The sequence below is a fragment of the Telopea speciosissima genome, unplaced genomic scaffold, assembly GCF_018873765.1.
Source record: "Telopea speciosissima isolate NSW1024214 ecotype Mountain lineage unplaced genomic scaffold, Tspe_v1 Tspe_v1.0053, whole genome shotgun sequence".
NCBI lineage: Eukaryota > Viridiplantae > Streptophyta > Magnoliopsida > Proteales > Proteaceae > Telopea > Telopea speciosissima.
Genome location: NW_025317389.1, coordinates 135001 through 159570, shown reverse-complemented (window position 1 = coordinate 159570; position 24570 = coordinate 135001). Strand labels below are relative to the sequence as shown.

Below are 24570 nucleotides of genomic sequence, written 5' to 3'. Positions count from 1 at the left end.
GCTGCAGGGGCGGCTCTGGGATGGGGCTGCTGTGGTGCAGTATCAACCTCACTGTCGCTGCTATAGACAATGGGTTCAGTCGGAGCCTGAGAGGCATCTGGCGCCGGGGGATGAGTTTGGTAGGCAGGAAGAGGACTCTGGGAAATGGAAGAGTCGGTGTCCGAGAAGGAGGTAACAGAGGCAACTTTGGCTATGGACAAGACAGGTATGGTCTTGGGTGGATTCAAGGTTAACTGAGTGAGGAACGTACTGAGGGTGTTAGTGTTTTCTGGAAGAGGAATAACAGGACAAGCTGAATCAGGGATATCAGGTTTTGATCTGAGAGGAACCCAAGGAACAAAACTAGGGGGTCCTGTATGTTGTTCAGATAAAGGTTGGAAAGTAGGTTGAACCATAGGTTTTTGCAAGGAAATAGGAGTAGGTTGGAAAACAGGTTGAGAAGTATGGGATCTCTTCGGTTTAGGGGATCCGCCTTTGAGAGAAGCTAGATGTCTCTGTTGGTCCTGTAACTCCTTAAACATAGCAAAGGGGAAAACTATGTGGAGTCAGTAAACTCATGGTAAACCGGGGTTGTGAATGATTCAGGGGAAGAGAGTAGGGCTAGATGGAAATGGTTGAGTCTGGCCATCCTAAGCTGTTCTTCCAACAGTTTCTTTTCCTTTTCTCGGCCAGAGATGAGAAAGGAGGCATATGAGGAATCTTTCACCGTCATAGCTATAGTCATGAGCTCTTGGTGGAGAGATTCAATCCGTGTTTTGAGGTAACGGATGTCAGATTCATTCTGCCGGAATGCAAGAGTATGGTGCTCTTGGTAGAAAAGAAGCTTGTTCAGATACTGGTTCTTGACCAAAGCATTTTTTGCCTGCCAGTTAAGCTGTGCTTCAATTGTGGAATTGGTAGCCATCTGCCCCATGTTGTCAAGGATAGACGGGGACAGGGGAGTGGCTTTCCATTTGTGGCGGCGACGATCAGCATCTTCATAGTCAGCAGTGGGAGGGAAATTCCTGCTGATCCCTTCTGAACTGGAAGCCATAAAACAAGGAATGGGCTGTTGGATCTGAGTCTGCCACAACATTAATGGGGGATCCGTTGGAGGGGAAGGCGGAGCCGGAGGTAATTCTGGTTTATAGTAGGGCGTGACCGGTGGAGGAGATTGAGCTGGTGGCGGAGAACAGCAACCTAAAGAACGGGGTTTGTGATTGCCATAGTCCACTATAAATTGGTATCTGCCACGATCTTCTCCAAGTGGTCCGACATTTGGACAGCCGGCTTGGTAGCGGAGCCATAAAGAATCTGACTGGCGCTTTTTCTTCTTTGGCTGTGGAGGTGGAGGAGGTGGGGGATCGTCTTCGAGATCATCGACGTCGTCCATCCAGGCTGGGAATGCCGTAGGGATCATAGAACACATGTCTGCAGGCTTTGGATAGGTGACAAGTGTGCGGCCATCTTCAAGAGGCTTGTAGACAGGGTTTGTAGCCGTCAGAGGTGGAGTAGTAGCTGGGATGTTATGAGTAGACTCATAAGCCGTGATCCAGGACTCAGAATGAGTTTGAGCAGGTCGCTCTGCGATCCGGCGAGGGACATAAGTGATAGTAGGGATCCGGTCCTCTCCAATCTGAACGAACAGGGCTGCATCATTACTGGAGAATCCAGTATTTAGGTTCATGGCATGATTTTGGAGTCTGTAGCAGACCTGGTAATGAAGAGTGGCTGCTATCGTTCTCTCTTTCTGAGGCGCACCTGTCAATTGTATCAGAAACTGCCAAGCATCAGGCAGGTTTGGATCTTGCAGAGAAATGTTGAAGTTGGGATACACCGTGTAGAAGACAGTGCCATCGTTCAGAGTGGTCTGAATGTCCGTGATTGTTGCATGCGGGAAATTCCGAAACCTGGTGTCCAGAAGATTGAGGTGCATGGCTACTGGGAGACCTTTACGACCGTGGAAGGTAACGGCTATTTTGACGGCACCAAGATGGAGATGGGTGTAACCCAACCGGATCCATTGCTAGATCAACTCGAACGATGGTCATAGGGAAATACTACTCTTTACCACTAGCAGTGATCTGTTCCGGGAAAAAGGAGGAGCCTGGACGTACTCCTTTAGACCTTGCGTCTTTATAGGAGATATGATCATCCCGATCTTCCTAGTGACCGAGGTAGAAGACTGGGGGAAGACATCATAAGGGTTTATGATGGGGAAGTTGGTTGGGTGAATTTGTTGTTCAGCCGGGGTATAATTAAGTTCATATAAGTAATCTACCTTGGAGGCATGGGAAGATTTAAGAGTCACTTGGAAGCAGAGGGGTTGTAAACTCATGAGAGGAGAGATGTCTTCCGTCCTTCAGAGATGCACTGGACTATTATCTGGTATGAGATGGAAACAGTAAACGTAGTGCATGGTGAACAATGTCCTTCTCTGACCAGACCGGAGGTAACCCGAGTGCGCCGAGATTTAGAGTGATCTCTGTCTGCAGACCCACACCTTACTCAAGGGACGTTACCAACCTGGTCGGAGAAGGCCACAGTACACCATACACACCCATTTCTGATGCGGAGGATCCGCCGAAGACGGCAACTGCAGAGCATACTTAGGCGACATAAATAGTAATCATCATTACAGATAAGAGGCCAAGGAGCAAAGCTCCGTTGAACAGAAGGAAAAAGGGACTACTCACAATTCTTCCTGGTCCTTGAGAGGAAATCGGCAAGGACATTATCTTTGCCTTTGATGTGACGAACCGTGAAAGACCATTGTGAGAACCACTATGCCCATCGAAGTAGCTGAGATTCAGGGAGCTGCTTCTGCTTGAACTGTAACATCTTTGGGAAAGCGGTCATGTATATCTCGATCTGGAATGTATGGCCAATAAGGAAGAACTGGAATTTCTCAATTCCACGACGGACTGCAAGAATCTCTTTGAATGTGGAGTGGTAGTGTTGTTCGGCTGGTTTGAACATGCCACTACGGTATCCGCATACACGCCGTAAATTGTCCGGAGATTCTTCAAGTAGAACCGCACCCCATTGGATATCACCGCATCGGATCGTAGAATACGAAGTCCTATAGATGGGATTTGTAGAGTTGGTAATGACTGGCTCAGGGCTTTCAGATCTTTGACTGCCTGGGTATGGGCAAAAGACCAGGGTGGTGCATCCTTTCTGAGGAGTCGGTGAAGATGATGCGTGAACCGGACCTGGTGTGGTAAGAACTCGGTCTTATAATTCATGATACCGAGGAATTGCTGCAACTCTTACCGAGTGAAGGGGCCATCTGAGAAGTCGAGGAGGGAACGGCCAATATGTGGCTATAGCTGGAATTGTCCTTTAGATATAGTAACACCGAGAAAGTCAATAGTGTTGACTGTAATTTTCATCTTTGTGGGTGAGAGCATTATACCATAGGCCATGGTGATGTCTAAGAACTCGCTCAAGGAGAAGAGCATGATCTTCTTCTCGTATTGGAGAAGAGGAGTATGTCGTCTATATAGATCAAAGCATGTTCTTGAATGGGAGCATAAATCAGTAGCATAGCTTGTTGGAACAGGGAAGGAGCCACCTTGAGACCAAAAGGGAGAACTGTCCACTGGAAGTGTCCACCGGGAATACAGAATCCGGTTTTGGACCTGTCATCTGGATGAATTTTGAGCTGCCAAAATCCTGCTTTGAGATCAAACTTGCTGAATATCTTCACCTTAGAAAGTTGGAGGAGAAGGGCAGGCCTTGTAGGTAATGGGAATTTATCGTCAGCCAGAAATGCATTGAGGGGCTGATAGTTGATTACAAGTCTGAGTCTGCCACGCTTCTGTTCAGCTCTTTTGTTCACATAGAAGGCTTCACAAGCCCAAGGGGAAGATGTCTTCTCAATAAGGCCTTGTGCTTCTAGGAGGGAAACTTCTTGTCGTGCACTGGTGAGATGTTCAGGCTTCATTCCATAGTGACTAGCTTTGGTAGGATTTGCATCCTCATTCTTTTTTAAAGGGAGCCGGATGAAGAACTTCTGGTTTTGCCAGAGGGGATGATCACACTTGGTAAGGAAGTCTGCATGATTCTCAGCACCACATCGGAGGAACAATTGTGCTTTAATATCTGCAATAGGAGTGATTAGTAGCAAATTAGGAACAGTTGTCCAAGGGATGAAATGCTTCTTGTGGCTGAGACCATGTATACTCCATCGGAGATGGGGTAACTGACAAAGGATGTCAAAACCAATAAGGGCATCACGACCAGGAAGTGAGGATCCTAGAACTGTATGACATAAGGTAAGAGAGGGAAATATTTGGAAACGGATAGGATGTTTGGAGATGAGGTTGACCGAAAAGGTTTGACCATCAGCTGCAGTGAAGAACTGTTTGTGAGGTTTCCAACATTCCGGAGGAAGGATATGGGGAGCCAATATGGTTGTGGAACAACCTGTATCAAAGTAACCAATAACTTTGATAGGGCGGTCCCATGTGGTAGGAAATATGGAGAGGTTAGCTTGAGGAAGTGGGGTCTTGGTGATGGCAAAAGCTGGTGACTTAGAAGGGTTAGGAGGGAACAAAGGAGGGGCTATCGGGTAGATGGGGTCAAATCCATCGGACTCGGAGTCGGGTTCTCCTTCTTCTTCTTCTTCTTCTTCCCAATTCTCAAGGACAAACAGTAAGTCCGGGGAGAAGTCATCATCAACAGAGTAGAGGGATTCAACATCTGCATTTGGATCATCAGTGATGGAAAAGGGGGCAAGCATATGCATCAATTTGGCTTGCTTAGCTTTGTCAGGGCAATTTCGAGCAAAGTGGCCAATTTTTCCACACGCATAGCATTTAGTAGAGGTCTTCTGCCAAAATTTCTTTCGTTTGAAGAACTTATATGGCTGTTGCTGAAACTGATGATGCTTACGTTTGAATCTATAAGATCTGTGATTTGCATTTGCATTTTTCCTGGGGATCTTTTCACGGGAACTGAGCCTAGAGAAGTGGGACTGCTTCTTGGATGGACAAGAAGAGTCTCTGTCTCTGTCTTTGTACTTGATCTTAAGATGAGATGTATCACAAGCATCAGTGAGTCTATGAGTGGTCTTTTCCCATTGCTTGAAGAATACTTGCTGATCACACAACTTTTGCAATGCACCAAGGATCTCTTGATAGAGACGACCGATAGGAGCTTGATCAATTTGGAGACCAAAATGGTGCAAGGATTTTATGGCCTCTTTTCCCAAAGGTTCGGGGAAAGAATTGAGGAACACTTGCTTCATATTTGGGTCATCCAATCCTCCAAGGATGTAAAACCGGTCCAACATCCGTGTATAGTGCTTAGCAAGATCAGTCTTCTGAAAAGAGCAACACTTCATCTGGAAGTACTCTTCTCGGGCCTTGAGTCTGTTGTTCTCAATGGGTCCAATCATCTCATTGTATAATTGAGCGATGAAGACATCAATAGGGATCTGAGTCCACTGGAGTTGCCGATAACCACCAAGGGCCATAAACCATTCTCTGAGGGTTCCATGGGTACGGGCCAAGAACTTGGTAATAACAGTACCGTCTGTGGCTCCAGCAACTAACATTTCTACAGTGAGCCAAGCATGGAACTCCGAAATTTGCTCAAGACATTTATGAAAAGGGAGTCCATCAAAGGTGAAAAGCTGCTTGGGGTCCTGATTGGCAAATGGACTAGGATGAGGTGCTTGAGGGGGAATATGAGGAGCTGCAGGGGCGGCTCTGGGATGGGGCTGCTGTGGTGCAGTATCAACCTCACTGTCGCTGCTATAGACAATGGGTTCAGTCGGAGCCTGAGAGGCATCTGGCGCCGGGGGATGAGTTTGGTAGGCAAGAAGAGGACTCTGGGAAATGGAAGAGTCGGTGTCCGAGAAGGAGGTAACAGAGGCAACTTTGGCTATGGACAAGACAGGTATGGTCTTGGGTGGATTCAAGGTTAACTGAGTGAGGAACGTACTGAGGGTGTTAGTGTTTTCTGGAAGAGGAATAACAGGACAAGCTGAATCAGGGATATCAGGTTTTGATCTGAGAGGAACCCAAGGAACAAAACTAGGGGGTCCTATATGTTGTTCAGATAAAGGTTGGAAAGTAGGTTGAACCATAGGTTTTTACAAGGAAATAGGAGTAGGTTGGAAAACAGGTTGAGAAGTATGGGATCTCTTCGGTTTAGGGGATCTGCCTTTGAGAGAAGCTAGATGTCTCTGTTGGTCCTGTAACTCCTTAAACATAGCAGTGGGAAAACTATGTGGAGCTGTAAACTCATGGTAAACCGGGGTTGTGAATGATTCAGGGAAGAGAGTAGGGCTAGATGGAAATGGTTGAGTCTGGGCCATCCTAAGCTGTTCTTCCAACAGTTTCTTTTCCTTTTCTCGGCCAGAGATGAGAAAGGAGGCATATGAGGAATCTTTCACCGTCATAGCTATAGTCATGAGCTCTTGGTGGAGAGATTCAATCCGTGTTTTGAGGTAACGGATGTCAGATTCATTCTGCCGGAATGCAAGAGTATGGTGCTCTTTGTAGAAAAGAAGCTTGTTCAGATACTGGTTCTTGACCAAAGCATTTTCTGCCTGCCAGTTAAGCTGTGCTTCAACTGTGGAATTGGTAGCCATCTGCCCCATGTTGTCAAGGATAGACGGGGGAGTGGCTTTCCATTTGTGGCGGCGACGATCAGCATCTTCATAGTCAGCAGTGGGAGGGAAATTCCTGCTGATCCCTTCTGAACTGGAAGCCATAAAACAAGGAATGGGCTGTTGGATCTGAGTCTGCCACAACATTAATGGGGGATCCGTTGGAGGGGAAGGCGGAGCCGGAGGTAATTCTGGTTTATAGTAGGGCGTGACCGGTGGAGGAGATTGAGCTGGTGGCGGAGAACAGCAACCTAAAGAACGGGGTTTGTGATTGCCATAGTCCACTATAAATTGGTATCTGCCACGATCTTCTCCAAGTGGTCCGACATTTGGACAGCCGGCTTGGTAGCGGAGCCATAAAGAATCGGGGCGCTTTTTCTTCTTTGGCATGGAGGTGGAGGAGGTGGGGGATCGTCTTCGAGATCATCGACGTCGTCCATCCAGGCTGGGAATGCCGTAGGGATCATAGAACACATGTCTGCAGGCTTTGGATAGGTGACAAGTGTGCGGCCATCTTCAAGAGGCTTGTAGACAGGGTTTGTAGCCGTCAGAGGTGGAGTAGCAGCTGGGATGTTATGAGTAGACTCATAAGCCGTGATCCAGGACTCAGGAATGAGTTTGAGCAGGGCTGCTCTGTCGATCTGGCGAGGGACATAAGTGATAGTAGGGATCCGGTCCTCTCCAATCTGAACGAACAGGGCTGCATCATTACTGGAGAATCCAGTATTTAGGTTCATGGCATGATTTTGGAGTCTGTAGCAGACCTGGTAATGAAGAGTGGCTGCTATCGTTCTCTCTTTCTGAGGCGCACCTGTCAATTGTATCAGAAACTGCCAAGCATCAGGCAGGTTTGGATCTTGCAGAGAAATGTTGAAGTTGGGATACACCGTGTAGAAGACAGTGCCATCGTTCAGAGTGGTCTGAATGTCCGTGATTGTTGCATGCGGGAAATTCCGAAACCTGGTGTCCAGAAGATTGAGGTGCATGGCTACTGGGAGACCTTTACGACCGTGGAAGGTAACGGCTATTTTGACGGCACCAAGATGGAGATGGGTGTAACCCAACTGGATCCACTGCTAGATCAACTCAGAACTGATGGTCACAGGGAAATACTACTCTTTACCACTAGCAGTGATCTGGTTCTGGGAAAAAGGAGGAGCCTGGACGTACTCCTTTAGACCTTGCGTCTTTATAGGAGATATGATCATCCTGATCTTCCTGGTGACTGAGGTAGAAGACTGGGGGAAGACATCATAAGGGTTTATGATGGGGAAGTTGGTTGGGTGAATTTGTTGTTCAGCCGGGGTATAATTAAGTTCATATAAGTAATCTACCTTGGAGGCATGGGAAGATTTAAGAGTCACTGGAGCAGTAGGGGGTTGTAAACTCATGAGAGGAGAGATGTCTTCCGTCCTTCAGAGATGCACTGGACTATTATCTGGTATGAGATGGAAACAGTAAACGTAGTGCATGGTGAACAATGCCCTTCTCTGACCAGACTGGAGGTAACCCGAGTGCGCCGAGATTTAGAGTGATCTCTGTCTGCAGACCCACACCTTACTCAAGGGACGTTACCAACCTGGTCGGAGAAGGCCACAGTACACCATACACACCCATTTCTGATGCGGAGGATCCGCCGAAGACGGCAACTGCAGAGCATACTTAGGCGACATAAATAGTAATCATCATTACAGATAAGAGGCCAAGGAGCAAAGCTCCGTTGAACAGAAGGAAAAAGGGACTACTCACAATTCTTCCTGGTCCTTGAGAGGAAATCGGCAAGGACATTATCTTTGCCTTTGATGTGACGAACCGTGAAAGACCATTGTGAGAACCACTATGCCCATCGAAGTAGCTGAGATTCAGGGAGCTGCTTCTGCTTGAACTGTAACATCTTTGGGAAAGCGGTCATGTATATCTCGATCTGGAATGTATGGCCAATAAGGAAGAACTGGAATTTCTCAATTCCACGACGGACTACAAGAATCTCTTTGAATGTGGAGTGGTAGTGTTGTTCGGCTGGTTTGAAAATGCCACTACGGTATCCGCATACACGTCGTAACTTGTCTGGAGATTCTTCAAGTAGAACTGCACCCCATTGGATATCACTGGCATCGGACTGTAGAATACGAAGTCCTATAGATGGGATTTGTAGAGTTGGTAATGACTGGGTCAGGGCTTTCAGATCTTTGACTGCCTGGGTATGGGCAAAAGACCAGGGTGGTGCATCCTTTCTGAGGAGTCGGTGAAGATGATGCGTGAACCGGACCTGGTGTGGTAAGAACTCGGTCATATAATTCATGATACCGAGGAATTGCTGAAACTCTTGCCGAGTGAAGCGGCCATCTGAGAAGTCGAGGAGGGAACGACCAATATGTGGCTATAGCTGGAATTGTCCTTTAGATATAGTAACACCGAGAAAGTCAATAGTGTTGACTGTAATTTTCATCTTTGTGGGTGAGAGCATTATACCATAGGCCATGGTGATGTCTAAGAACTGCTGAAGGAGAAGAGCATGATCTTCTTCTGTATTGGAGAAGAGGAGTATGTCGTCTATATAGATCAAAGCATGTTCTTGAATGAGAGCATAAATCTGTAGCATAGCTTGTTGGAACAGGGAAGGAGCCACCTTGAGACCAAAAGGGAGAACTGCCCACTGGAAGTGTCCACCGGGAATACGAATCCGGTTTTGGACCTGTCATCTGGATGAATTTTGAGCTGCCAAAATCCCGCTTTGAGATCAAACTTGCTGAATATCTTCACCTTAGAAAGTTGGAGGAGAAGGGCAGGCCTTGTAGGTAATGGGAATTTATCGTCAGCCAGAAATGCATTGAGGGGCTGATAGTTGATTACAAGTCTGAGTCTGCCACGCTTCTGTTCAGCTCTTTTGTTCACATAGAAGGCTTCACAAGCCCAAGGGGAAGATGTCTTCTCAATAAGGCCTTGTGCTTCTAGGAGGGCAACTTCTTGTCGTGCACTGGTGAGATGTTCAGGCTTCATTCCATAGTGACTAGCTTTGGTAGGATTTGCATCCTCATTCTTTTTTAAAGGGAGCCGGATGAAGAACTTCTGGTTTTGCCAGAGGGGATGATCACACTTGGTAAGGAAGTCTGCATGATTCTCAGCACCACATCGGAGGAACAATTGTGCTTTAATATCTGCAATAGGAGTGATTAGTAGCAAATTAGGAACAGTTGTCCAAGGGATGAAATGCTTCTTGTGGCTGAGACCATGTATACTCCATCGGAGATGGGGTAACCTGACAAAGGATGTCAAAACCAATAAGGGCATCACGACCAGGAAGTGAGGATCCTAGAACAGTATGACATAAGGTAAGAGAGGGAAATATTTGGAAACGGATAGGATGTTTGGAGATGAGGTTGACCGAAAAGGTTTGACCATCAGCTACAGTGAAGAACTGTTTGTGAGGTTTCCAACATTCCGGAGGAAGGATATGGGGAGCCAATATGGTTGTGGAACAACCTGTATCAAAGTAACCAATAACTTTGATAGGGCGGTCCCATGTGGTAGGAAATATGGAGAGGTTAGCTTGAGGAAGTGGGGTCTTGGTGATGGCAAAAGCTGGTGACTTAGAAGGGTTAGGAGGGAACAAAGGAGGGGCTATCGGGTAGATGGGGTCAAATCCATCGGACTCGGAGTCGGGTTCTCCTTCTTCTTCTTCTTCTTCTTCCCAATTCTCAAGGACAAACAGTAAGTCCGGGGAGAAGTCATCATCAACAGAGTAGAGGGATTCAACATCTGCATTTGGATCAGTGATGGAAAAGGGGGCAAGCATATGCATCAATTTGGCTTGCTTAGCTTTGTCAGGGCAATTTCGAGCAAAGTGGTCAATTTTTCCACACGCATAGCATTTAGTAGAGGTCTTCTATCAAAATTTCTTTCGTTTGAAGAACTTATATGGCTGTTGCTGAGACCGATGATGCTTACGTTTGAATCTATAAGATCTGTGATTTGCATTTGCATTTTTCCTGGGGATCTTTTCACGGGAACTGAGCCTAGAGAAGTGGGACTGCTTCTTGGATGGACAAGAAGAGTCTCTGTCTCTGTCTTTGTACTTGATCTTAAGATGAGATGTGTCACAAGCATCAGTGAGTCTATGAGTGGTCTTTTCCCATTGCTTGAAGAATACTTGCTGATCACACAACTTTTGCAATGCACCAAGGATCTCTTGATAGAGACGACCGATAGGAGCTTGATCAATTTGGAGACCAAAATGGTGCAAGGATTTTATGGCCTCTTTTCCCAAAGGTTCGGGGAAAGAATTGAGGAACACTTGCTTCATATTTGGGTCATCCAATCCTCCAAGGATGTAAAACCGGTCCAACATCCGTGTATAGTGCTTAGCAAGATCAGTCTTCTGAAAAGAGCAACACTTCATCTGGAAGTACTCTTCTCGGGCCTTGAGTCTGTTGTTCTCAATGGGTCCAATCATCTCATTGTATAATTGAGCGATGAAGACATCAATAGGGATCTGAGTCCACTGGAGTTGCCGATAACCACCAAGGGCCATAAACCATTCTCTGAGGGTTCCATGGGTACGGGCCAAGAACTTGGTAATAACAGTACCGTCTGTGGCTCCAGCAACTAACATTTCTGCAGTGAGCCAAGCATGGAACTCCGAAATTTGCTCAGGACATTTATGAAAAGGGAGTCCATCAAAGGTGAAAAGCTGCTTGGGGTCCTGATTGGCAAATGGACTAGGATGAGGTGCTTGAGGGGGAATATGAGGAGCTGCGGGGCGGCTCGGGATGGGGCTGTGGTGCGAGATCAACCTCACTGTCGCTGCTATAGACAATGGGTTCAGTTGGAGCCTGAGAGGCATCTGGGGCCGGGGGATGAGTTTGGTAGGCAGGAAGAGGACTCTGGGAAATGGAAGAGTCGGTGTCCGAGAAGGAGGTAACAGAGGCAACTTTGGCTATGGACAAGACAGGTATGGTCTTGGGTGGATTCAAGGTTAACTGAGTGAGGAACGTACTGAGGGTGTTAGTGTTTTCTGGAAGAGGAATAACAGGACAAGCTGAATCAGGGATATCAGGTTTTGATCTGAGAGGAACCCAAGGAACAAAACTAGGGGGTCCTATATGTTGTTCAGATAAAGGTTGGAAAGTAGGTTGAACCATAGGTTTTTACAAGGAAATAGGAGTAGGTTGGAAAACAGGTTGAGAAGTATGGGATCTCTTCGGTTTAGGGGATCTGCCTTTGAGAGAAGCTAGATGTCTCTGTTGGTCCTGTAACTCCTTAAACATAGCAGTGGGAAAACTATGTGGAGCTGTAAACTCATGGTAAACCGGGGTTGTGAATGATTCAGGGAAGAGAGTAGGGCTAGATGGAAATGGTTGAGTCTGGGCCATCCTAAGCTATTCTTCCAACAGTTTCTTTTCCTTTTCTCGGCCAGAGATGAGAAAGGAGGCATATGAGGAATCTTTCACCGTCATAGCTATAGTCATGAGCTCTTGGTGGAGAGATTCAATCCGTGTTTTGAGGTAACGGATGTCAGATTCATTCTGCCGGAATGCAAGAGTATGGTGCTCTTGGTAGGAAAGAAGCTTGTTCAGATACTGGTTCTGGACCAAAGCATTTTCTGCCTGCCAGTTAAGCTGTGCTTCAACTGTGGAATTGGTAGCCATCTGCCCCATGTTGTCAAGGACAGACGGGGGAGTGACTTTCCATTTGTGGCGGCGACGATCAGCATCTTCATAGTCAGCAGTGGGAGGGAAATTCCTGCTGATCCCTTCTGAACTGGAAGCCATAAAATAAGGAATTGGCTGCTGGATCTGAGTCTGCCACAACATCAACGGGGGATCCGTTGGAGGGGAAGGCGGAGCCGGAGGTAATTCTGGTTTACAGTAGGGCGTGACCGGTGGAGGAGATTGAGCTGGTGGCGGAGAACAGCAACCTAAAGAACAGGGTTTGTGATTGCCATAGTCCACTATAAATTGGTATCTGCCACGATCTTCTCCAAGTGGTCCGACATTTGGACAGCCGGCTTGGTAGCGGAGCCATAAAGAATCTGACTGGCGCTTTTTCTTCTTTGGCTGTGGAGGTGGAGGAGGTGGGGGATCGTCTTCGAGATCATCGACGTCGTCCATCCAGGCCAGGAATGCCGTAGGGATCATAGAGCACATGTCTACAGGCTTTGGATAGGTGACAAGTGTGTGGCCATCTTCAAGAGGCTTGTAGACAGGGTTTGTAGCCGTAAGAGGTGGAGTAGCAGCTGGGATGTTATGAGTAGACTCATAAGCCGTGATCCAGGACTCAGGAATGAGTTTGAGCAGGGCTGCTCTGTCGATCTGGCGAGGGACATAAGTGATAGTAGGGATCCGGTCCTCTCCAATCTGAACGAACAGGGCTGCATCATTACTGGAGAATCCAATATCTAGGTTCATGGCATGATTTTGGAGTCTGTAGCAGACCTGGTAATGAAGAGTGGCTGCTATCGCTGTCTCTTTCTGAGGCGCACCTGTCAATTGTATCAGAAACTGCCAAGCATCAGGAAGGTTCGGATCTTGCAGAGAAATGTTGTAGTTGGGATACACCGTGTAGAAGACAGTGCCATCGTTTAGAGTAGTTTGAACGTCCGTGATTGTTGCATGCGGGAAATTCCGGAACCTGGTGTCCAGAAGATTGAGGCGTATAGCTACTGGGAGACCTTTACGACCGTGGAAGGTAACGGCTATTTTGACGGCACCAAGATGGAGATGGGTGTAACCCAACTGGATCCACTGCTGGATCGGCTCGGAACTGATGGTCACAGGGAAATACTGCTCTTTACCACTAGTAGTGATCTGGTTCTGGGAAAAAGGAGGAGCCTGGACGTACTCCTTTAGACCTTGCGTCTTTTTAGGAGATATGATCGTCCTGATCTTCCTGGTGACTGAGGTAGAAGACTGGGGGAAGACATCATAAGGGTTTATGATGGGGAAGTTGGTTGGGTGAATTTGTTGTTCAGCCGGGGTATAATTAAGTTCATATAAGTAATCTACCTTGGAGGCATGGGAAGATTTAAGAGTCACTGGAGCAGTAGGGGGTTGTAAACTCATGAGAGGAGGAGGGATGTCTTCCCTCCTTCAAAGATGCACCGGACTATTATCTGTTATGAGATGGAAACAGTAAACGTAGTGCATGGTGAACAATGTCCTTCTCTGACCAGACCGGAGGTAACCCGAGTGTGCCGGGATTTAGAGCGATCTCTGTCTACAGACCCACACCTTACTCAAGGGACGTTACCAACCTGGTCGGAGAAGGCCACAGTACACCATACACACCCATTTCTGATGCAGAGGATCCGCCGAAGACGGCAACTGCAGAGCATACTTAGGCGACATAAATAGTAATCATCATCACAGATAAGAGGCCAAGGAGCAGAGCTCCATTGAACAGAAGGAAAAAGGGACTACTCACAATTCTTCCTGGTCCTCGAGAGGAAATCGGCAAGGACATTATCTTTGCCTTTGATGTGATGAACCGTGAAAGACCATTGTGAGAACCACTGTGCCCATCGAAGTAGCTGAGATTCAGGGACCTGCTTCTACTTGAATTGTAACATCTTTGGGAAAGCGGTCATGTCCATCTCGATCTAGAATGTATGGCCAATAAGGAAGAACTGGAATTTCTCAATTCCACGATGGACTGCAAGAATCTCTTGGAATGTGGAGTGGTAGTGTTGTTCGGCTGGTTTGAACATGCCACTACGATATCCGTATACACGTCGTAACTTGTCTGGAGATTCTTCAAGTAGAACTGCACCCCATTGGGTATCACTGGCATCGGACTGTAGAATACGAAGTCCTATAGATGGGATTTGTAGAGTTGGTAATGACTGGGCCAGGGCTTTCAGATCTTTGACTGCCTGGGTATGAGCAAAAGACCAGGGTTGTGCATCATTTCTGAGGAGTCGGTGAAGATGATGCGTGAACCGGACCTGGTGTGGTAAGAACTCGGTCATATAATTGATGATACCGAGGAATTGCTGCAACTCTTGCCGAGTGATGGGGCCATCTGAGAAGTCAAGGAGGGAACGACCAATATGTGGCTGTAGCTGGAATTGTACTTTAGATATAGTAACACCGAGAAAGTCAATAGTATTGACTGTAATTTCCATCTTTGTGGGTGAGAGCATTATACCATAGGCCATGGTGATGTCTAAGAACTGCTGAAGGAGAAGAGCATGATCTTCTTCTGTATTGGAGAAGAGGAGTATGTCGTCTATATAGATCAAAGCATGTTCTTGAATGGGAGCATAAATCTGTAGCATAGCTTGTTGGAACAGGGAAGGAGCCACCTTGAGACCAAAAGGGAGAACTGTCCACTGGAAGTGTCCACCGGGAATACAGAATCCGGTTTTGGACCTGTCATCTGGATGAATTCCGAGCTGCCAAAATCCTGCTTTGAGATCAAACTTGCTGAATATCTTCGCCTTAGAAAGTTGGAGGAGAAGGGCAGGCCTTGTAGGTAATGGGAATTTGTCGTCAGCCAAAAATGCATTGAGGGGCTGATAATTGATTACAAGTCTGAGTCTGCCACGCTTCTGTTCAGCTCTTTTGTTCACATAGAAGGCTTCACAAGCCCAAGGGGAAGATGTCTTCTCAATAAGGCCTTGTGCTTCTAGGAGGGCAACTTCTTGTCGTGCACTGGTGAGATGTTCAGGCTTCATTCCAGAGTGACTAGCTTTGGTAGGATTTGCATCCTCATTCTTTTTGAAAGGGAGCCGGATGAAGAACTTCTGGTTCTGCCGGAGGGGATGATCACACTTGGTAAGGAAGTCTGCATGATTCTCAGCACCACATCGGAGGAACAATTGTGCTTTAATATCTGCAATAGGAGTGATTAGTAGCAAATTAGGAACAGTTGTCCAAGGGATGAAATGCTTCTTGTGGCTGAGACCATGTATACTCCATCGGAGATGGGGTAACTGACAAAGGATGTCAAAACCAATAAGGGCATCACGACCAGGAAGTGAGGATCCTAGAACTGTATGACATAAGGTAAGAGAGGGAAATATTTGGAAACGGATAGGATGTTTGGAGATGAGGTTGACCAAAAGGTTTGACCATCACATAGTGAAGAACTGTTTGTGAGGTTTCCAACATTCCGGAGGAAGGATATGGGGAGCCAATATGGTTGTGGAACAACCTGTATCAAAGTAACCAATAACTTTGATAGGGCGGTCCCATGTGGTAGGAAATATGGAGAGGTTAGCTTGAGGAAGTGGGGTCTTGGTGATGGCAAAAGCTGGTGACTTAGAAGGGTTAGGAGGGAACAAAGGAGGGGCTATCGGGTAGATGGGGTCAAATCCATCGGACTCGGAGTCGGGTTCTCCTTCTTCTTCTTCTTCTTCCACAGTTGCTCTCACCTTCAACCGTCATACTGTTTATCACTATCTGAGTACAGTCTCCACCATCTTCTCTAATCCTATTGGCACTGTTTACTTTCGTCTTCATAGACCTCAGTGTCTAGCCCTTTTTCTTCGTCTCTTTGCTCCCATACCTCAATGGCTTTTGTCCCTCTCTGCTCTTGATGACGACCCCTTCGTCACTTATATTTTCCATCGACCACCTGATTTCATCCATCATCACCTAGTCACACCTCCCATCCTGGATCACAATCTTATTGCCTATGACCCAACTTTCTCTCTCCATGGCACCAGTACCGAAGATCTCTTTGTTCACCGTGATGATTTCGAGGCTCACAAAGAACAATGGTACACCTTCATGACCACCATGTGCTCCTACAACCATGTTGATCCTGCAACCCTGCCAGCTTGCCTTCTCCACATCACCCGCATAGCTTGGGAAGTCAACAATGAATTACAGCACCCAGTCATTCAGCGAATCAGGAGCGAACACCTGGAGTTCGAAGTGGATAATGCATTGGATATGTTCATCCCTTACACCAGTGACACCGACTTCGACACAGACTAGTGCTTTGTCTTGTCTTTTCCTCTTTTGTCCTGTATTTGTATTTGTCAACCGGGTTGGTTTGTAAAGTCTTAAAGTAACTGTGGTTTGTCTTAAAGTCTTCAAGTAACTATGGTTTGTCTTAAAGTCTTCAAGTAACTATGGTTTGTTGTAAAGTCTTCAAGTAACTGTGGTTTGTTGTAAAGTCTTAAAGTAACTATGGTTTGTAACCTTGGTTAGTAACCTTGGTTTAGTTTGTTGTATTAGATGTTTGTTTGTCTATTTAAGCAGTTCGTCTGCTTTGTATTGAAAATAAGTTCCGCAATATATGAAAACTCTGAATATGGTATCAGAGCCTTGTGAGTAGTCCCTTTTGCCTTCTGTTCAACGGAGCTCTGCTCCTTGGCCTCTTATTTGTGATGATGATTACTATTTATGTCGTCTAAGTATGCTCTGCAGTTGCCGTCTTCGACGGATCCTCTGCATCAGAAATGGGTGTGTATGGTGTACTGTGGCCTTCTCCGACCAGGTTGGTAACGTCCCTTGAGTAAGGTGTGGGTCTGCAGACAGAGATCGCTCTAAATCCTGGCACACTCGGGTTACCTCCGGTCTGGTCAGAGAAGGACATTGTTCACCATGCACTACGTTTACTGTTTCCATCTCATACCAGATAATAGTCCGGTGCATCTCTGAAGGACGGAAGACATCCCTCCTCCTCTCATGAGTTTACAACCCCCTACTGCTCCAGTGACTCTTAAATCTTCCCATGCCTCCAAGGTAGATTACTTATATGAACTTAATTATACCCCGGCTGAACAACAAATTCACCCAACCAACTTCCCCATCATAAACCCTTATGATGTCTTCCCCCAGTCTTCTACCTCAGTCACCAGGAAGATCAGAACGATCATATCTCCTAAAACGACGCAAGGTCTAAAGGAGTACGTCCAGGCTCCTCCATTTTCCCAGAACCAGATCACTGCTAGTGGTAAAGAGCAGTATTTCCCTGTCACCATCAGTTCTGAGCTGATCCGGCAGTGGATCCAGTTGGGTTACACCCATCTCCATCTTGGTGCCGTCAAAATAGCTGTTACCTTCCACGGTCGTAAAGGTCTCCCAGTAGCCATGCTCCTCAATCTTCTGGACACCAGGTTCCAAAATTTCCCGTACGCAACAATCACGGACGTTCAGACCACTCTGAACGATGGCACTGTCTTCTACACGGTGTATCCCAACTACAACATTTCTCTGCAAGATCCGAACCTGCCTGATGCTTGGCAGTTTTTGATACAATTGACAGGTGCGCCTCAGAAAGAGACAGCGATAGCAGCCACTCTTCATTACCAGGTCTGCTACAGACTCCAAAATCATGCCATGAACCTAAATACTGGATTCTCCAGTAATGATGCAGCCCTGTTCGTTCAGATTGGAGAGGACCGGATCCCTACTATCACTTATGTCCCTCGCCAGATCGACAGAGCAGCCCTGCTCAAACTCATTCCTGAGTCCTGGATCACGGCTTATGAGTCTACTCATAACATCCCAGCTGCTACTCCACCTCTGACGGCTACAAACCCTGTCTACAAGCCTCTTGAAGATGGCCGCACACTTGTCACCTATCCAAAGCCTGCAGACATGTGCTCTATGATCCCTACGGCATTCCCAGCCTAGATGGACAACGTCGATGATCTCGAAGACGATCCCCGACCTCCTCCACCTCCACAGCCAAAGAAGAAAAAGTGCCAGTCAGATTCTTTATGGCTCCGCTACCAAGCCGGCTATCCAAATGTCGGACCACTTGGAGAAGATCGTGGCAGATACCAATTTATAGTGGACTATGGCAATCACAAACCCTGTTCTTTAGGTTGCTATTCTCCGCCACCAGCTCAATCTCCTCCACCGGTCACGCCCTACTGTAAACCAGAATTACCTCCGGCTCTGCCTTCCCCTCCAACGGATCCCCCATTGATGTTGTGGCAGACTCAGATCCAGCAGCCCATTCCTTGTTTTATGGCTTCCAGTTCATAAGGGATCAGTAGGAATTTCCCTCCCACTGCTGACTATGAAGATGCTGATCGTCGCCGCCACAAATGAAAAGTCACTCCCCCGTCTGCCTTGACAACATGGGGCGATGGCTACCAATTCCACAGTTGAAGCACGCTTAACTAGCGAGAAAATGCTTTGGTCCGAACCGATTCGAACAAGCTTCTTTCCTACCAAGAGCACCATACTCTTGCATTCCGGCAGAATGAATCTGACATCCGTTACCTCAAAACACGGATTGAATCTCTCCACCAAGATCTCATGAGACGGTGAAAGATTCCTTATATGCCTCCTTTCTCATCTCTGGCCGAGAAAAGGAAAAGAAACTGTTGGAAGAACAGCTTAGGGTGGCCCAGACTCAACCATTTCCATCTAGCCCTACTCTCTTCCCTGAATCATTCACAACCCTGGTTTACCATGAGTTTACAGCTCCACATAGTTTTCCCACTGCTATGTTTAAGGAGTTACAGGACCAACAGAGACATCTAGCTTCTCTCAAAGCCAGATCCCCTAAACCGAAGAGATCCCATACTTCTCAACCTGTTTTCCAACCTACTCCTATTTCCTTGCAAAAACCTATGGTTCAACCTACTTTCCAACCTTTATCTGAATAACATATAGGACCCCCTAGTTTTGTTCCTTGGGTTCCTCCCAGATCAAAACCTAATATCCCTGATTCAGCTTGTCCTGTTATTCCTCTTCCAGAAAACACTACCACCCTCAGTACGTTCCTCACTCAGTTAACCTTGAATCCACCCAAGACCATACCTGTCTTGTCCATAGCCAAAGTTGCCTCTGTTACCTCCTTCTCGGACATCGACTCTTCCATTTCCCAGAGTCCTCTTCCTGCCTACCAAACTCATCCCCCGGCGCCAGATGCCTCTCAGGCTCCGACTGAACCCATTGTCTATAGCAGCGACAGTGAGGTTGATACTGCACCACAGCAGCCCCATCCCAGAGCTGCCCCTGCAGCTCCTCATATTCCCCCTCAAGCACCTCATCCTAGTCCTTTTGCCAATCAGGACCCCAAGCAGCTTTTCACCTTTGATGGCCTCCCTTTCATAAATGGCCTGAGCGGATTTCGGAGTTCCATGCTTGGCTCACTCAGAAATGTTAGTTCTTTGGAGCCACGAGGCAATCTTTATTACCAAGTTCTTGGCCCGTACCCATGGAACCCTCAGAGAATGGTTTATGGCCCTTAGTGGTTATCGGCAACTCCAGTGGACTCAGATCCCTATTGATGTCTTCATCGCTCAATTATACAATGAGATGATTGGACCCATTGAGAACAGCAGACTCAAGGCCCGAGAAGAGTACTTCCAGATGAAGTGTTGCTCTTTTCAGAAGACTGATCTTGCTAAGCACTATACACGGATGTTGGACCGGTTTTACATCCTTGGAGGATTGGATGACCCAAATATGAAGCAAGTGTTCCTCAATTCTTTCCCCGAACCTTTGGGAAAAGAGGCCATAAAATCCTTGCACCATTTTGGTCTCCAAATTGATCAAGCTCCTATCGGTCGTCTCTATCAAGAGATCCTTGGTGCATTGCAAAAGTTGTGTGATCAGCAAGTATTCTTCAAGCAATGGGAAAAGACCACTCATAGACTCACTGATGCTTGTGACACATCTCATCTTAAGATCAAGTGCAAAGACAGAGACAGAGACTGTTCTTGTCCATCCAAGAAGCAGTCCCACTTCTCTAGGCTCAGTTCCCGTGAAAAGATCCCCAGGAAAAATGCAAATGCAAATCACAGATCTTATAGATTCAAACGTAAGCATCATCGGTCTCAGCAACAGCCATATAAGTTCTTCAAACGAAAGAAATTTCGGCAGAAGACCTCTACTAAATGCTATGTGTGTGGAAAAACTGGCCACTTTGCTCGAAATTGCTCTGACAAAGCTAAGCAAGCCAAATTGATGCATATGCTTGACCCCTTTTCCATCACTGATGATCCAAATGAAGATGTTGAATCCCTCCACTCTGTTGATGATGACTCCTCCCCAGACTTACTGTTTGTCCTTGAGAATTGGGAAGAAGAAGAAGAAGAAGGAGAACCCGACTACAACATTTCCCTCCATGGCACCAGTACCAAAGATCTCTTTGTTCACCGTGATGATTCCGAGGCTCACAAAGAACGATGGTACACCTTCATGACCACCATGTGCTCCTACAACCATGTTGATCCTGCAACCCTGCCAGCTTGCCTTCTCCACAGCACCCGCACAGCTTGGGAAGTCAACAATGAATTACAGCACCCAGTCATTCAGCGAATCATGAGCGAACACCTGGAGTTCGAAGTGGATAATGCATTGGATATGTTCATCCCTTACACCAGTGACACCGACTTCGACACAGACTAGTGCTCTGTCTTGTCTTTTCCTCTTTTGTCCTATATTTGTATTTGTCAACCAGGTTGGTTTGTAAAGTCTTAAAGTAACTGTGGTTTGTCTTAAAGTCTTCAAGTAACTATGGTTTGTCTTAAAGTCTTCAAGTAACTATGGTTTGTTGTAAAGTCTTCAAGTAACTGTGGTTTGTTGTAAAGTCTTAAAGTAACTATGGTTTGTAACCTTGGTTTAGTTTGTTGTATTAGATGTTTGTTTGTCTATTTAAGCAGTTTGTCTGCTTTGTATTGAAAATAAGTTCCGCAATATATGAAAACTCTGAATAAAAGGAGGCATATGAGGAATCTTTCACCGTCATAGCTATAGTCATGAGCTCTTGGTGGAGAGATTCAATCCGTGTTTTGAGGTAACGGATGTCAGATTCATTCTGCCGGAATGCAAGAGTATGGTTCTCTTGGTAGGAAAGAAGCTTGTTCAGATACTGGTTCTGGACCAAAGCATTTTTTGCCTGCCAGTTAAGCTGTGCTTCAACTGTGGAATTGGTAGCCATCTGCCCCATGTTGTCAAGGACAGACGGGGGAGGTGGGGGATCGTCTTCGAGATCATCGACGTCCTCCATCCAGGCTGGGAATGCCGTAGGGATCATAGAGCACATGTCTGCAGGCTTTGGATAGGTGACAAGTGTGCGGCCATCTTCAAGAGGCTTGTAGACAGGGTTTGTAGCCGTCAGAGGTGGAGTAGTAGCTGGGATGTTATGAGTAGACTCATAAGCCGTGATCCAGGACTCAGGAATGAGTTTGAGCAGGGCTGCTCTGTCGATCTGGCGAGGGACATAAGTGATAGTAGGGGCTCAAACTAATTAGAAATCTATCGTAAGATCAGATTCATTAGACAGACATAATCCGGTATACCGATTCCTAATCCAGTATGCCGGTTCACCAAACTTCTTAAAATAACCTTTGTTTCAATGGTCATGTTTCCAGCGGTTATATCATGATCCGGTATACTTGATCATGATCTAGTATGCCTGTTTAGGGTAAAACAAATAAAATCTTGATCCGGTATGCTGGAAGGCTACTGCAGCCATTTTCCTGAGACCACAACTGATCCAGTATGCCGTTTTATGATCTGGTATGTCAGATCAACTAATTTCTGCTGAAATAAGTTAAGTCCTTTGTTGGACTAACTTGGGGGTTTTCAAAAGAGTTTGGTCACATGAATTGGGTTAATTTTAACCTCCTAAAGTCATTCTATATGAATGTATCCGTGTGTGTGTGTGTATTACATCAATTTTGACTTTAAATATGATTTTACAACAAAGTACAATTCTAAGTCTTCAATCTTCTTCAAGTCTTGAACTTCACTTCTTTACATGAATGTCTTCAAAGTGAGTTTCTCTAACTTGTCTTTATCTTTGTCTTCAAAACTTGTCTGATAGATTGGACAAAGGTTCAAATTGCTTTGAGCATCAATCTCTTAAATTGAGTGCAACCCCTCACTTGGTATCATGCTCTTATCTACGCATCTTAAACAAAAGTTAGTATAATTCGATTTATTTGTTATCATAAAAACAGTGGTGTCATCTTTGATAGGTGATGGAGTTAAAGTATGAGGATATTTCCTCAACAATCTCCCCCTTTTTTATGATGACAAATAATCCACAAAAACAATATAATGAAGCAATTTTAAAATTTCAAAAAGAATTGCACATATTGCACATATCATTCAATATATCATTCAATTGCACATATCATTCAAAAACTTAAACTTGAAATAAACACATTACATTTTACATAAGTTTCAAAGTATTCCATTACAATCATTTCAACCCATTTTCATTTCCAATATTTCTCCCCCTTTGTCATTATCCAAAAGTTGGTAGAGAGAAGTCAAGGATTTTGAACATTTGGGTCAAATTCATCTTGGGAAGGCAACCTTTGAAATGGTAGAATAGGAGGGATAGAGCTTGATTCACCAGAAAAGGGTGCTCAATATGGTGGTCGATACCCTTGAGGAGGAACGGCTAGTGGAGTAGCTCCCGGTGTGTCAAGTGTCATAAAACCAAGATTGAAAGATAATGTTTGGATCACGGTGAGGATCCCATCTTGGTGAATTTATGGAGTCAAAGCCCGATTTGACTTCTTGGCGTAAGGATATGACATCTTCTGGAAGTTGTTGTTGCCCGAACACAAGTTCCATGATTCAAGTGTTGGTTTCATCCATGTAATCATCCATATTTAAAACCCATTCTTATAATTCTTCTAGTGCCCATCCATGTTGTTCTTGTGGAGGAGGACGAGGCACATCATCATCATCCAGATTTTCATTTGCTTTGTCAAAGACATCGAATGGAGGAGGAATATCAATAGTATGAAAGCTATTTTGGGTGATGTGAAGAAAAGATGATGTAGATTCCACTTCACGATCAAGATCAATATCAAGGGCCCGAAATAGACGGGTGAGAAGATGGCCATAAGGAAGGTTGGTGTGCTTACGAGGATGAGCACACGACTCCATGTATCTCATGATGAAATAGGGAAGGCAAATAGGGGTGTTTGTGTAAACACAATAAGTGAGATAGGCTTGGGCTGTTAAACACTTACTTCTATCTCCTCTCCTAGGAATGAAATTGTGTTGGATTATGTATGAGATAACATGAGGAATGAGCTTGAATCTTCCAGTGAGAACGGTTTCCGCATTTGGATCAAAGTGCTTGAGAATGAAGGAGTAGACTTCTTCATGATTGATAAGATCTCCAAAGTTAGGGTTCTTCGGAGTCCAAAATATACAAGACCTGCTGCGTTCAGGAAGGATGAATCGCTCCCAAAAAAGAATCTATTGATTCTCTCCCAATTGGTTGGATCATAGGTGCGATGATTTACTTCACGGGTGAGGTCTCTGGTTCAAGTCCAGGATGGCCCAGCTGCGCCAGGGAAAAGAATCAAAGAAGCATTTGACTCCTTCATGCATGCTCCACTTGGCTCGGGGGGATATAGCTCAGTTGGTAGAGCGCCGCTCTTGCAATTGGGTCATTGCGATTACGGGTTGGATGTCTAATTGTCCAGGCGGTAATGATAGTATCTTGTACTTGAACCGGTGGCTCACTTTTTCTAAGTAATGGGGAAGAGGACCAAGTAAAATAGCAATGATTCGAAGCACTTCTTTTAACACTATTTCGGAAACCTAAGGACTCAATCGTATGGATATGTAAAATACAAGATTTCCAATCCTAAGAGGAAAAGGAGGGAAACGGATACTCAATTTCAAGTGAGTAAACAGAATTCCATACTCGATCTCATAGATACATATAGAATTCTGTGGAAAGCCGTATTTGATGAAAGTCGTATGTACGGCTTGGAGGGAGATGTTTCATATCTTTCGAGATCCACCCTACAATATGGGGTCAAAAAGCCAAAATAAGTGATTTTAGCCCTTCTAAAAAGAAAATAGATTCTTGAACCTCTTTCACGCTCATGTCACGTCGAGGTACTGCAGAAGAAAAAACTACAAAATCCGATCCAATTTATCGTAATTGATTAGTTAACATGTTGGTTAACCGTATTCTGAAACACGAAAAAAAATCATTGGCTTATCAGATTATCTATCGAGCCGTGAAAAAGATTCAACAAAAGACAAAAACAAATCCACTATTTGTTTTACGTC

At 45.7% G+C, this 24570-nt stretch overlaps 3 long non-coding RNA genes across 4 annotated transcripts in view; 1 reads left to right on the top strand and 2 right to left on the bottom strand.

Moving 5' to 3' along the window:
* Positions 1-6537: 6537 nt before the first annotated feature.
* The window catches only part of LOC122647463, an 18431-nt gene continuing 398 nt past the window's right edge, over positions 6538-24570 (top strand). Inside the window, exons 1-3 of one of the 2 annotated variants that reach the window (XR_006330896.1) lie at positions 6538-6547; positions 7326-7332; positions 24351-24570. The exon at positions 24351-24570 is cut by the window's right edge and continues 398 nt beyond it. This is a non-coding gene — a long non-coding RNA (uncharacterized LOC122647463). Of the gene's footprint in view, positions 6548-6581; positions 6593-7325; positions 7333-8125; positions 8133-24350 lie in introns of those variants that run through there. The other variant, XR_006330897.1, reaches the window with a different exon arrangement.
* Positions 18456-24570, bottom strand: part of LOC122647462 — a 9108-nt gene continuing 2993 nt past the window's right edge. The window contains exon 3 of the long non-coding RNA XR_006330895.1: positions 18456-18466. This is a non-coding gene — a long non-coding RNA (uncharacterized LOC122647462). The remainder of the gene's footprint in view (positions 18467-24570) is intronic.
* Positions 24075-24570, bottom strand: part of LOC122647460 — a 1301-nt gene continuing 805 nt past the window's right edge. Inside the window, exon 2 of the long non-coding RNA XR_006330894.1 lies at positions 24075-24570. This exon is cut by the window's right edge and continues 73 nt beyond it. This is a non-coding gene — a long non-coding RNA (uncharacterized LOC122647460).